Source organism: Kogia breviceps, chromosome 2 (genome assembly GCF_026419965.1).
Source record: "Kogia breviceps isolate mKogBre1 chromosome 2, mKogBre1 haplotype 1, whole genome shotgun sequence".
In the NCBI taxonomy this organism is placed as follows: domain Eukaryota; kingdom Metazoa; phylum Chordata; class Mammalia; order Artiodactyla; family Physeteridae; genus Kogia; species Kogia breviceps.
This window is the reverse complement of record NC_081311.1, coordinates 60855065-60867606: the sequence shown is the minus strand read 5'-3', so window position 1 is coordinate 60867606 and position 12542 is coordinate 60855065. Positions and strand designations below refer to the sequence as shown.

Below are 12542 nucleotides of genomic sequence, written 5' to 3'. Positions count from 1 at the left end.
CTGTCCATGATTACAGACAGTTCCTGCTCTTTGAAACACACTGTTAAAACAATGAAGACAAGCCACAATCTGGGAAGAAATATTTCCCTATAACATATGTTACTATTCCACTACTAGATATTTATGCAAGAGAAAAAGTATATATTCCTCCAAAGATTTATATGTGAATTGCGAATGCTCATCGCAACTTTGTTTATAATAATTAAAAGCTGGAAACAACCCAAATGTCCATTAATTAGTACATGGAAAAAAAAAGTTTTGTCATATATCCATACAATATACTATTACTCAACAATAAAAAGGAACGAACACATAACAACGTGGATGAATTCCAAAATAATTATGCTGAGTTTAAGCTGGACACCCTCCTCCCCCCTGCAAAAAGTACATACTATATGAGTCCATTTACAGAAAACTCTCAAAAATACAAACAAATCTTAAGTGTCAGAAAAAGATCAATGGTTACCTGGGGATGAGGAAAGGGCAGGAAGGAGCAGGAGGGAGGGATCACAAAGAGTCATGAGGAAGCTCTTGAAGTTGTTGAAAATGTTCCTTATCTTGACAGTGTTGACAATCTCATGGGTATATACTTTTGTCAAAACTTACCAATTGCACACTGTAAACCTGTGCAGTTTACTGTATATCAATTATACCTCGATAAAGTTGTTACAGTATACCAATTACTTTATTAGTAATCACCCTTATTATGTCATACATTAGTGCTTTTATTTACCTATAAAACATTATCACTTGGTAGCTATGATTACTGTTCACAAATATCATTATTTAAGATTTTTTTATTCAGACAGTAAATTGAGATCTATTCTCAAAATACCTTTGAGGTTTAAAGACTGGTAAATTTGAGAGTATGCAAATTTGAGAATGTCTTCTAGCAACTTTTGAATATGAATAAAATCTTGTCTGGGTTTAAAAAAAGGGGGGAGGTTGTTGGAACAAGAGGGCAAGAACAAAGGCCATATGTATACAGCAAGTAATGCTTTGAGGACCCAAATTCAACTAGGTTTAAGAAGCTCTAAAATAATTATTTATTTATCATTGTTTGAAAGAATCAGACCTGAAAATACAGTTAATATAAGATTAGAGTGTAAGAGAAGTCTTGAGCCTACTTAAAACCAGTTAATCAATATTTACTAAACACTCTCAAATAAAACAATTAAGCATATAAGTCTATGTAGCTGTCCTCTATTCTGTATGTTAATTCAAACATGTTATCATGATTCTTCCAGCACAATGTTCAGAACATAGTAACAGATGCTAATACTTAATGATCACAATATTGAATCAAGGAAAACACCTTTTTCTCTCATTCTCTAAAACTAAACATACTTTGTACACAAATTTCCCTTTGTAACAGAAATTCTTAAAATTTTTCAGATAACAGTTCATGGTTGAAAAGCTTGAGAAATTATAAGGGCAATAGTGCGAGGTACTGAGGTGAAAAACCTTAAAAAATATAGATTCAGAAAAACAGAAAATAGATTAAAATAGACATCTGAAAACTAGTGATTAATACTTTACAAGTTTCCATTTCTATTACTTACTCCCCAGAAACTTTACAAAAGCATCTTCTCCCAAAATTTTTACCACACGCTTATAGAATCCATTTCTTCACTGCTATAGACATAACAGAAGATTCTTCCATTTGATGCTTCATCTCAATGTTCACTGTTGACTACTAATTTTGACTACTAATTCTTGGGCAAATTACTTGACTTGGAATCTCAGTTTCTTTATTTGTAAAATGGGGATGATATAAAACCACCTCACAGGGGCTTCCCTGGTGGCGCAGTGGTTGAGAGTCCGCCTGCTGATGCAGGGGACGCGGGTTCATGGCCCGGTCCGGGAAGATCCCACATGCCACGGAGTGGCTGGGCCCGTGAGCCATGGCCGCTGAGCCTGCGCGTCCGGAGCCTGTGCTCTGCAACAGGAGAGGCCACAACAGTGAGAGGCCAGCGTACAGCAAAAATAAATAAATAAACCACCTCACAGAATTATTTTAAAGATTAAATTATATAATATTATGAAACAACACTTTATAAATTGTAAAGTGCTTTAGTTATCAGGTTGATTAAAAAATCTTCTCAGAGCCCAATTCAATCGCCTAGAAAATTCACTTAGTGGGGAAAAAAAAAGTACTGATATAAGAATTTTACTGTCATGTTATTTCTTTTCCTTAAAAAAAAAAAAGTACAGATAGAAAGAAAACTGGTTAAAGTTTACTGTAGCTAAACAGGTAGATAAAATAAAGCACTAAATTACAGCCTTCTCTTCACATTACTTATAATGAAGATATAGCTCAAATGCCCAACAAGAAAGGCTGAGTATATTACTTTGATATATTATAATATCACTATTTAAGTGAAAAATATGTAAACCAAAACATGGACACATTTATATAAAACACTAAGCAGGAAGCGGAAGAAGTTCAAGATAGTACTCATTCACTGACGACAATTATGTAAGAAGCATGAATCTCTGTACTGTACTTTTTGCCAATACACAACCAAATATACTAATAGTCATACTGATCATCCAAAGCAACATCAGGAAAAGGAATGTTTTTCATTATATCAAGTTCAAAACTGCTGGAGTAACCTTAATGAAGTCCTTTGAGCGTCATTAGTTTTTATTGAGGCACAATATTTGGCTAGAAGAAAACTAATGAGAGGATACCTTTAATTTATACAAATAAATTTCACTGAGTAGAAACACAAATGAAAGGGATTCCCTGGTGGCACGGTGGTTGGGAGTCTGCCTGCCAGTGCAGGGGACGCGGGTTCATGCCCCAGTCCGGATGAAACTTTAACTAATGAAGCTTTCACAAATACACATACACACTTTATTTGGCTTGTCTCTTACACATTCTTTTTTATACACACACACACATTATGTAATTATAAGATTCAAGATCTCACTGTCAGAAGAGCAAAAACGTGTAATGCCAAGCGCCTGTGCAATTTACTTTTTCTTTACCTTAAAGTATTTTCCACTTTCAGAGTAGAGCCAAAGATATGTTACAACATATAAGGGGTTGGGGTGAGGCCAGTATGATGTACAACTGCCTAGGCAATTTAGCAATTCAACAATTCTCCAACCAACTTACTTTTGTTAAAACTCTTTTAGCAAAAGTTTATTAGGGTCATCTATATAGTCAAGTCCAGTCAGACTTACAAGCCCAGCTCAATTTTCAAAAATATTCAAGAAACCCTGCCTCAAGATACCTAGATGCCCTTACTCCATACCTTTTACTTTTTGGTTCTTGTAGGGTTAGGGTTTTGCAGTTTATAGATGCACTTGTGGAGGGAGAGAGTATCTGTAAATGGTAATTAAAATTCCACACAGATGTGTATACTTGCACTTTCAGAGCCAGGGTCCACACCTTCTATCAGATTCTCAATGGATTTCAGGACCTCAAAATAGGTTGAGAACTACTACTATGTATCTCATAGGGACACTTTTCAAATCTAAGAGATGTAATTACATCCCTCCCAGTTAATAACTGCTAAGTAAAATAAGGCATTCTTCCCACAGAAGTGAAGGCTCACAAGCTTTATGGCTGCATCCCTGGAATAAAAGCAGGAGCTTCAACATATTTGCCCTATGAAAGATACTGCTTGTCAGTATACAACCCACTCTGCACTATTAGAAAAGGTTAACAACATCTCCTTACCAAAAAGCCAAGATTCCCCTGCAACAACCTGGACTACCCTGGTAATACAAAGCTTTCTTTTTTCAATAGTCTTTTACACTGTCTAAATTTTTCTCCAATAAATTAAAGTTGTACACATTTTTTTTCATCTTTTTTTGTTACTACTTTCGTTACCAAAATACAAAATGGCCAATAAAATTATCCGCTTACCAAAAGCCTTGATTTTCAGTACTTCAAAATAAAACTAATTTTAAGATATCAAAGCATTATTCACCTAAAGACACAGAGTAGTCCTTTTCCTAGTAACTATGTTAAATCTATAAGAAGCATTTGCAGGCTTCCCTGGTGGCGCAGTGGTTAAGAATCCGCCTGCCACTGCAGGGGACACGGGTTTGAGCCCTGGTCTGGGAAGATCCCACATGCCGCGTAACAACAAAGCCCGTGAGCCACAACTACTGAAACCCGCGCGCCTAGAGCCCGTGCTCCACAGCAAGAGAAGCCACCGCAATGAGAAACCCACCCACCACAACGAAGAGTAGCCCCCCCCCCTTGCCACAACTAGAGAAAAGCCTGCGCACAGCAACGAAGACCCAAGGCAGCCAAAAATAAATAAATAAAATAGATTTTTTTTAAAAAGTCATTTGCCATCAGCCATCTAAAATACTGGCAGAACTTAAAGCATAATGTACCAAAACCAAAACTGACATGACTTTCAAAGGTAAGTGATGAAACCTATGCTTCCCACAGAAAGAAAAGATAAAATTTGAAGTTCATCGTTAAGATTTAGAAATCATATTCACAGGTTAAAAGTCAAAGTTAAAGAAAAATCGCTGAATGTCTAAATTTTAAATCAAGGCAAAAAACCTTATTCAGGGTTGTTCACTTTCAGCTTCTTAAATATTTCCTCCTTAACGTATCCATTTTTTCCATAGATACTTGATCAGAAAAATTCCTTCTAAATGTTTTATAAATTAAATTCCAGTGTTCCTGCTATGAGGACTGAATATTTCATCAGATTATTTTAGGAAAAGACTAGCCTCATTCATAAGCTACATCTAAATCTAAAAAGGGAAATACGTTTCTTCCCCGAACCTATTAAAAAAAAAGGCAAAAGTTGATGAAAGAACACTGCTGCCACGTCTTTTCCCTTCCCCCACTCAGTAGTGGCTATTTCATCCCTTCAGAGTGCATTCCAAGGGAAAGTCCATAGCTCTCAGAGAAACCAGAAACAGTTAAGTCGAAATTGGCAAGCCGCTTTGGCCTTTTCGATCAATTCCTAAAAGGAGATCTAGTTTCTTTTTCATCCCTTTCTTAAAACAAACAGTGCAAAATTCCAAGTCTTCACCACTCTACCCGGAACGCCTAAATTGTTAGTGTCTAAAAACTGACTGTATTTAATACAATCGATTATTTAGGAGAAATGGTCCCATACTTATGGAACCATTCTTCCTCCCCCTTAAAACATACAGCTGGGGGCCATCCACGTAACTCAAAGTTCTCACACAGCCAAAGAATTCCATTTACTGATGTGGACTTTTAAAAGTAGCAAACTTGGCGGAGAGAAAGAGAGGGGGAGGGGAGAAGCTCATGTGCCTTTAAAAAATTTATGTGGCAGAAGAAGGAAGGAAGAAGACTAGCTTCCCAGTTGACTGAAGGATCTGACAGCCGACTTCCTCAACCCAGCCGCCCGAAACTCGCCGCCCGGGGCTACCTCCAGCTGCTCCGGCAGCACCGCTCCGCGCAACAGATGAGTAAAGCCTGAACTTCCGCGGGTAGGTCCTCTTCCCAGACCCCACGACTCTTCGGAAGAATAAAAATGCCCGAGCGCTTCCCCGTCAGCTATAAGCTTTAAAAACCGCTCTCCATTGCTAGACGCTAACCATCTGCTGCTGTGGAGGCCGAAAACCCTCGCGTACTCCTCAGCTTTATAGGCAGGACCAGTTAGGAGAGGAGCTCGGAAAACTCACAGGGTGATTCCTCCCCAGGAAGGAATATTCAAGAAAGTGCTGGTCCCCGGGGCGGAGACTGATGCTGCCGCAGCCCCAACAGTCGGGGGCGCCAACCTGGGAGGCGGTGGGAAGAGGAGCACGGAGGAAGGCAGAAGGGCCTCTGGGGCACCCAGGAGACGCGGGACGCAGGGCGAGGGGCCGAGTCTCCAGGCGAGAAGGTACTGAGCCAGGAGTAGTAAACTGGGGGAGCCTCCCCCTGCCCCCGAGCCATGCCACGAGAGGGGGCAGGGACCAGACCACCAGAGCCATCCGAGAAGGGCCACGGCTGCCCAAGGACTTAAGCCTCAGTCCCCAAGGTCAGAGGAGCGTCTCACCTGGGAAGTGGCACGGGAGGGCTGCGCGTTCTTCAGTCCCCGGTCGCCTGCGCTCGGCCGGCTACCTAATCCCTTCCCTCAGCCCGCAGGCGGCGCGACTGGGCAGCAGAGGGAGCCAGTTAGCCCTTTTATAACCTCCAGGCTGCGACGGCTGCGCTGAAGAGGAGGCGACTGCAGCCCTCGCTACGTGAGCTCGATCACACCAGCGTCCCGGTGTCTGCGCAGGCGCCCAGCCCGGGCCCTCTCCGCCCCTACCCGCGGCCCACGCCCCACGCCCAGGACTCCACACCAGCTGGTGGAGTCTGAGGCCCAGAGGAGGGGCCGGGGGGCGCGCCTGGGATGTAACGCGCCTGCGCGGGGTTCTCGCCACGCTACCGTCACCGTGGTTACCTCGGATTTGCCTTGTTTCTTTCAACAGGTTGTTTAGCGCCCTAATTTCGGGATCAGCCCCAGTCAGGCCTGAACGACGAAACCACCAGCGAGGAAATATCTTAAATTTGAGAAGAGGAACATGGAAGCGTAGGAAATAAAGCAGAAAAGAAGTATCGGGTGGAAAATAACAATACATCCTGTATTGATATCTCAGCTGTCTTGGCCCTCAGGCTTTTTGCTTTATTAACCTCCCTCTCTCACCTACACTCTTTTTATGTGAACCTCGCTCTATCGCCCATTTTTATACTTTAATCAGTAGATAATAGACTGCGCTCTCCAGAGATTTTCTGGGTTCAATTTACGGCTCAGTCCCGTAAAACTTTGGGCATTAACCTCTCCGTATGTCAGTTTCCTCATCTGCAAAATGAAAATGACGGTAGGTACCTCACAGTACCTACCTCATTGTTGTGAGAATTAAATGAGATAATGTATGTAAAGCACTTAGCCCATGCTTAGCACACAGAAAGGGCTTGGTAAGCATTGGATGGTGTTGTAGCATATAAGGAACCCAGTGTTGTGTTTAGTCTAATATTTGCCTTAGTCATTATAATCCTGAAAGAACAAAGCCTTACTATCAGGGAGCAGACAATGTAGGAGATGTTTTTTCCCTTGTCAGCGAAGGGGAAGAAAGACTTCTCTAAGACTTGTTAGTCATTAAAATGTTATAAGTCATAATTCTAATTATTACTTTAAAATGTATACCTCAGAAGTAACTAAATTTCCTTGTCAATTGCATTATTATGAACTTTCATCAAATCTTTAACCGTGGTCATTTTAAAGTCTTTTGTCATTTACAGACAGTTCTGGGTGTACTCTGATGCTTTTGCAAAAATGTTCCTATAAAAGGGTTTCATCTTCAAGGAATTCATGGAAAAGACTCTTGACAAATACAGGTTTCTGGTAACTGACTATATTGCTGAACTGAATGAATAAGCATTTTCAGAACTCTAATGGAAAACTGATGAATTCATAAAAGTGCTAACAAAAGATCAAGATAAAAAAATAATTACATGGGACTGAGTGAACTGATGAGGATAATTATAATTTTTGTGACTTTCTGTTTGAATAATTTTTTAAAAATCCCACAAGGACTCAGAGGCAAAAAATATACGAATCAATTTTCACTGCAAAGTAAAGGAGCTGTTACAGTGGAGGATTACTGGACTGAATGTCAATATTATGACATAGTATGAGTGTGTTTCATGTTTGGTAATTGCAATCATTGTGGCTTTTGTTGTGGTCATCCATTTACAATGCTTGGTGTCAGTTTATTTATCTCTTGTAAAAATAAAATACACTGTGTGTGTGTGAAAAAAAATTTGTTTCTAAAGTTTTCCATGAATGCTAAAAAGCACAGCAATAATTAAAATTTAACTCTTGGGCTTCCCTGGTGGTGCAGTGGTTGAGAGTCTGCCTGCCGATGCAGGGGACATGGGTTCGTGCTCCGGTCTGGAAAGATCCCACATGCCGCGGAGCGGCTGGGCCTATGAGCCATGGCCGCTGAGCCTGCGCGTCCGGAGCCTGTGCTCCGCAGCGGGAGAGGCCACAACCGTGAGAGGCCCACGTAACGCAAAAAAAAAAAAAAAAAAAATATATATATATATATATATATATATATATATATATATATAACTCTTATCTAGGAGGTGGAGGTGATTATACAGATACAGAAATAGTCATAGGGAGGGTACTTGGGGAAGAGTAGGCAACCAGAAATTAAATACAGTGATAAATATAGTGAACCGCTAATCAGCAGTTCTCAGAGTGTGGTCAGGGAGTTCACAGGGCAAAATTATTTCATACTAAAAATTTATTTGCCTTTTTCACTCTAAAAATATTGCACGCGTAAGAATGAGAATCTTCTATTAGGCCAGATATTAAAGAGATTTGCAGAAATGTAAAATAATGCCACTCTTCTCTCTAAATTATTTTTGCTTTGGAAAATAGTTATTTTTCATTAAAAAGTATGCTATTTAACATGTAACAGATTTATTATTGTTTTTAAATGAATAAACAAATATTTTACATGTTTGTTTTACCTCCTAATACAGTAAATTTTGATGGGTCTTATCCACATAAAAGCTTTTTGGAGTCCTCAGTGTTTTTTAGAGTGTGAAATGGTTATGAGACCAAAGAGTTTGAGAACCACTAGTCTAAACAAATAGCAGGGAGCCCTTGACACAAAAGAGGCAAAGATCTCTTCTTTAAATCTTGGTCTCAAGTGGAGCTATAATCAACGTACCCACTGGCCCTATATAGAGCAGACTCTGAAAATTGCATTTTACCCTGTAAATAAAATGGTTCCAGATCTTGAGGCAGATTTACTGTGAAGCTAAGAAAGCTTCATTTTCAGGGGCCTTCATTTGCACTAGCCCTTTCCAAGACCCTGGAAGGGGCCCTAACAATACGCTCACACCGTCATATGCTTTTGAAAAATTTGTGAAAGTAAAAATTTTAATGGCAATCTTTAGACTTCTAATTCTTTCGTCACTGATTTTCTCTACATCACACTTCCCCTTGTCTAGTGGTGTTGGAGTAGCTAGACGGCATTTTTATAATTTAACTGTAGGGAACTTGAGTTAGAATACATTTGGCTTGAGTTAGTGGGATATATTTTTGTAATTCACAGTCATTCCCAGGTATAGTTAAGATATTTTCAGCTGTCCCAGTGTAGGAGTGGCATCCTACCACCCATTGTACTGACAGCACTGTAAAACAAAGGTACAGGGCCAGACACCATATAGCTATTTGAATGTGTCCTATGTTCTAGCATCAAAAATATATGGATAGTGGCAGAGAAGCTAAGTTGAAACTTTGGGAGCCTAAAGCTAATCTGTGAGAAATTCTTCCAATTTTTGTATGTATACATTTTAAAATTAAAGATTTAGTGCTTATCAATGCTTAGCCAATAAAAGTAAGTCCTTTTTTGTCAGAATTTAATGAGGCTATCCACAAAAAACTGGTTAGAATGTCATCAGTTTAAAGAAAACTGATGTGCCCTGAACTCTATTAAGTCATACAAATAAAATTATTTGAAATTTTCCCAAATGTGACAACAATCCTAAAAATTGACGTGACATTATCAATCATGAGTTGTGAAGCTGAAAGAAACTTCTGACCTGTCCCTATCAATATCATTTGGTTGCCCAAAAAGGACACTTCATATCAAATCTACATATGACTACTCAACCTAATCATCCCTGCTTAGTTAGAGTGAAGACGACAGATACCGTAGGGAGTAGAAAAAGAAGGACATGACTCCCCTCTGAATGGTCAAACATTAGAGTGGAGGTAAACCACCATTAAATCTCTTCTTTTACATCTGAAAAATTAATCAATCAATCAATATTTCTTTAAGAAATATTGAGAGTCCTATATTCTTAGGAAAAGCCTATTATGTAGCCACAGTAACAACTGAGCAGAAGTGCTTTTAAACTTAATTAATAGATAAATGGCCACTCAACCCTATGAACAATCTTCTGAACAACCAGCCAGTCAGTGACAGCCTCCCACTTTTTAAAGTTAGCCAAAACAGCAACAGCTTTACTCTAGTGAGCACATCTCTGAAATTCAGCCAATTGTCAACAGTCTCTCCAGCAGAGTAATCATGCTTCCACAGCAGACGTCAACCCACTTTCACCTTTGAAAGTCAGCCAATCCCTGAACTCTGTCTTTCACAAAAACAAGATAAGATCAGCAGAGGGACAGTCAAACAAGCATATAGTGCTTTTCTACACATAGAAAGTAATAAATCAATGTTTTATTTCACATTTTGAATGATGGTTTCTTCCCTTGACATTGAGCACTTTTGTTGTGTGCCCAACAAGAAAGGCAGCAAAAACAGAAGACATAGACCCTTTTATTGAAGGCACTCATACATACAAAACAATTAGAAATTATTTGAGAGAGTGAATAAGTGTTGAATGTGTTGTATTATAAAATACTACATACTTGGAGATACTGCTTTGGGAAAGCAAGTGTTCTCCTTACTTGCTCCAAGTAATATTAATAAATCCTTCCTTCTGTGGAAGTAAATTAATTAATTAATTAAAATAAAATAAACTTGATAGTGAGGAGAGTGAATAAAGCTAAATTTGATGAAATAGGTAATGGTGGATAGGCTTTTTACCAGGGGATTAAGATGATGGAGGCAATATTTTAGAAATATTATGCTATGTGAATTAGAAGAAAGTGGCATCTACATTAGTAATTCACGATTCACTGAATAAATATTTATGGAAGGCTTACCACTGTGTCCAAGGCACTGCCTACTGGGCTGTGGAAGATCAAACTTTAATTAGACAGTCTCTGCTTTTTAAGCGTTTATAAACTTATTGGATAGAGTTAAAGCCTACACTTGTGGCAGTGGGAATTCATTCACCCAATAAATACTTCCCTATATGGCCCCAATAATGCTAAATGCCGGGTATGTTTCACGCTGTCACAGAACTTGGAGTCCTTTTACGGAAACCAACAATACACTTAAATAAATAAATAAATAAATAAATAAATGTGACAAAGGAAAATGACAAGATGCTATGAAAAAGAATAATAGGAAGGACATAATTTAGATTCATAACAGAGGGAAAGTGTCTCTGACGAACTGACATAAACTGAGACCTGTGTTAGCCAGCCGAAGTGTGTGAATAAGAACAATCTAAAGAGAGGGAAGAGCATGTGTGAGAATCGTGGGACAGGAAAATGCTTGGTGCATTTGAGAAGCTAAAAGAAATTCAGTGTGATTGTAGTGCAATAAGCAAGGGAGAAACTGGTATGATCGGTATGTGAAGGCTCAATCAGCTGGGCCTGCTTAGTACTGTAACAAGTACAATGGAAAGGCATTGAGGTATTTTAAACAGTGAAGTAAAATTACATTATTTATCGTTAACAAAGTAAAAACACAATGTAAAAAAATATGAGTTTTCCATGTCACTTGACATGGGATGGGTCTTAGAACTAGGAGTTATAGGGACTTACTCTTTAATCATGAGTAAGGACATGAAAGTCAAGAGATGAGGTATTCTAGAATGTAGCTGAGACTAGAAACCATTCCAGTCACTAATATCCTGTCACTGTGGCACTGAGGAAAGTGGCTGCAATGGGGTAGCCAGACCACCTCCATCATGTGGCCTCAATAGGACACTCACTGTAGCAGGCAGAATAATGGCCCCTCAATGGCCACATCCTAATCCTTAGAACCTATGAATATGTTACCTTACATGGCAAAAGAACTTTTCAGGTATAATTAAATTGAGGACCTTTATATGGGGAGATTAGCCTGGATTATCCAGGTGGGCCCAATCTGATTAAATGGATTTTTTAAAGCTAAGAACCTTTCCTTGCTCTGATCAGAGAAAGATGTGAGGATGGAAGCAAAATGAGATATTTGATATGTTGCTGATGTGAAGATGAAGAGAGGGGCTCCATAAGCCAAGGAACATGGGAAGCCTCTAGAAAGTGGAAAGGGCAAAGAATTGGATTCTCCTCTAGAGCCTCCAGAAAGGAATGCAGCCCTGACAATACTTTTGATTTTAGCCCAATGAGACCACTGTCGGAGTTCTGACCTACTGAACTGTAAGATAATATATTTGTATTGTTTATGCCATCAAGTTTGTGGTAATTTGTCATAGCAGCAATAAGAAACTGATACACTTATGTATATGATCACGACTGAAACAGTGGCTGACGACTGACATTTCTCAAGGGTCTGAGTAAATTTCCCGCTGTTCTCTCCTAGAGGTGAATGTAGTTATTAGGACAGATCCTTTACACCAGATAAGCATTCTTGAAATCATGGGAATTGTCTGAGGAAGAGGACTCCAGAGAGGAAGAAAGATCTCTCAATAAGCACAATAGGAGCATTAAGACCTCTAATTTTAATATTAAAAGGCATGCGAACTCCTCATCTTGTACCCTCATAAGGCAGGACATATGAGTTACATAAAAAATTGTGCCAGGGTCTTTAGTTTGGAAAACTGGCCAAATAGTGGTAACAACAACCAAAATAAGGAAGTTGGGAAAGTGAGCTGAATTTGTAGAGAAACTAAAGAATTTGATTCTAAATCTTAATGGATTTGAAGTGGCAGGGACCATCATAGGCTACAGACTTACTCTGCC

At 39.2% G+C, this 12542-nt stretch overlaps 1 protein-coding gene and 1 long non-coding RNA gene across 5 annotated transcripts in view; one reads left to right on the top strand and one right to left on the bottom strand.

The window, feature by feature from the left end:
* P4HA1 (prolyl 4-hydroxylase subunit alpha 1) overlaps positions 1-6314 on the bottom strand; it is a 97840-nt gene extending 91526 nt beyond the window's left edge. Inside the window, exon 1 of one of the 4 annotated variants that reach the window (XM_059054216.2) lies at positions 5994-6314. The gene's annotated coding sequence lies outside the window, so the exon portion shown is untranslated. Of the gene's footprint in view, positions 1-5381; positions 5781-5993 lie in introns of those variants that run through there. The other 3 variants (XM_059054217.2, XM_059054219.2, XM_067025413.1) reach the window with 3 other exon arrangements.
* Positions 5017-7735, top strand: LOC136793546 (uncharacterized). Its single transcript, XR_010838935.1, has 4 exons — positions 5017-5442; positions 5656-5837; positions 6076-6180; positions 6412-7735. It is a non-coding gene; the product is annotated as an uncharacterized lncRNA (long non-coding RNA).
* Positions 7736-12542: the final 4807 nt, after the last annotated feature.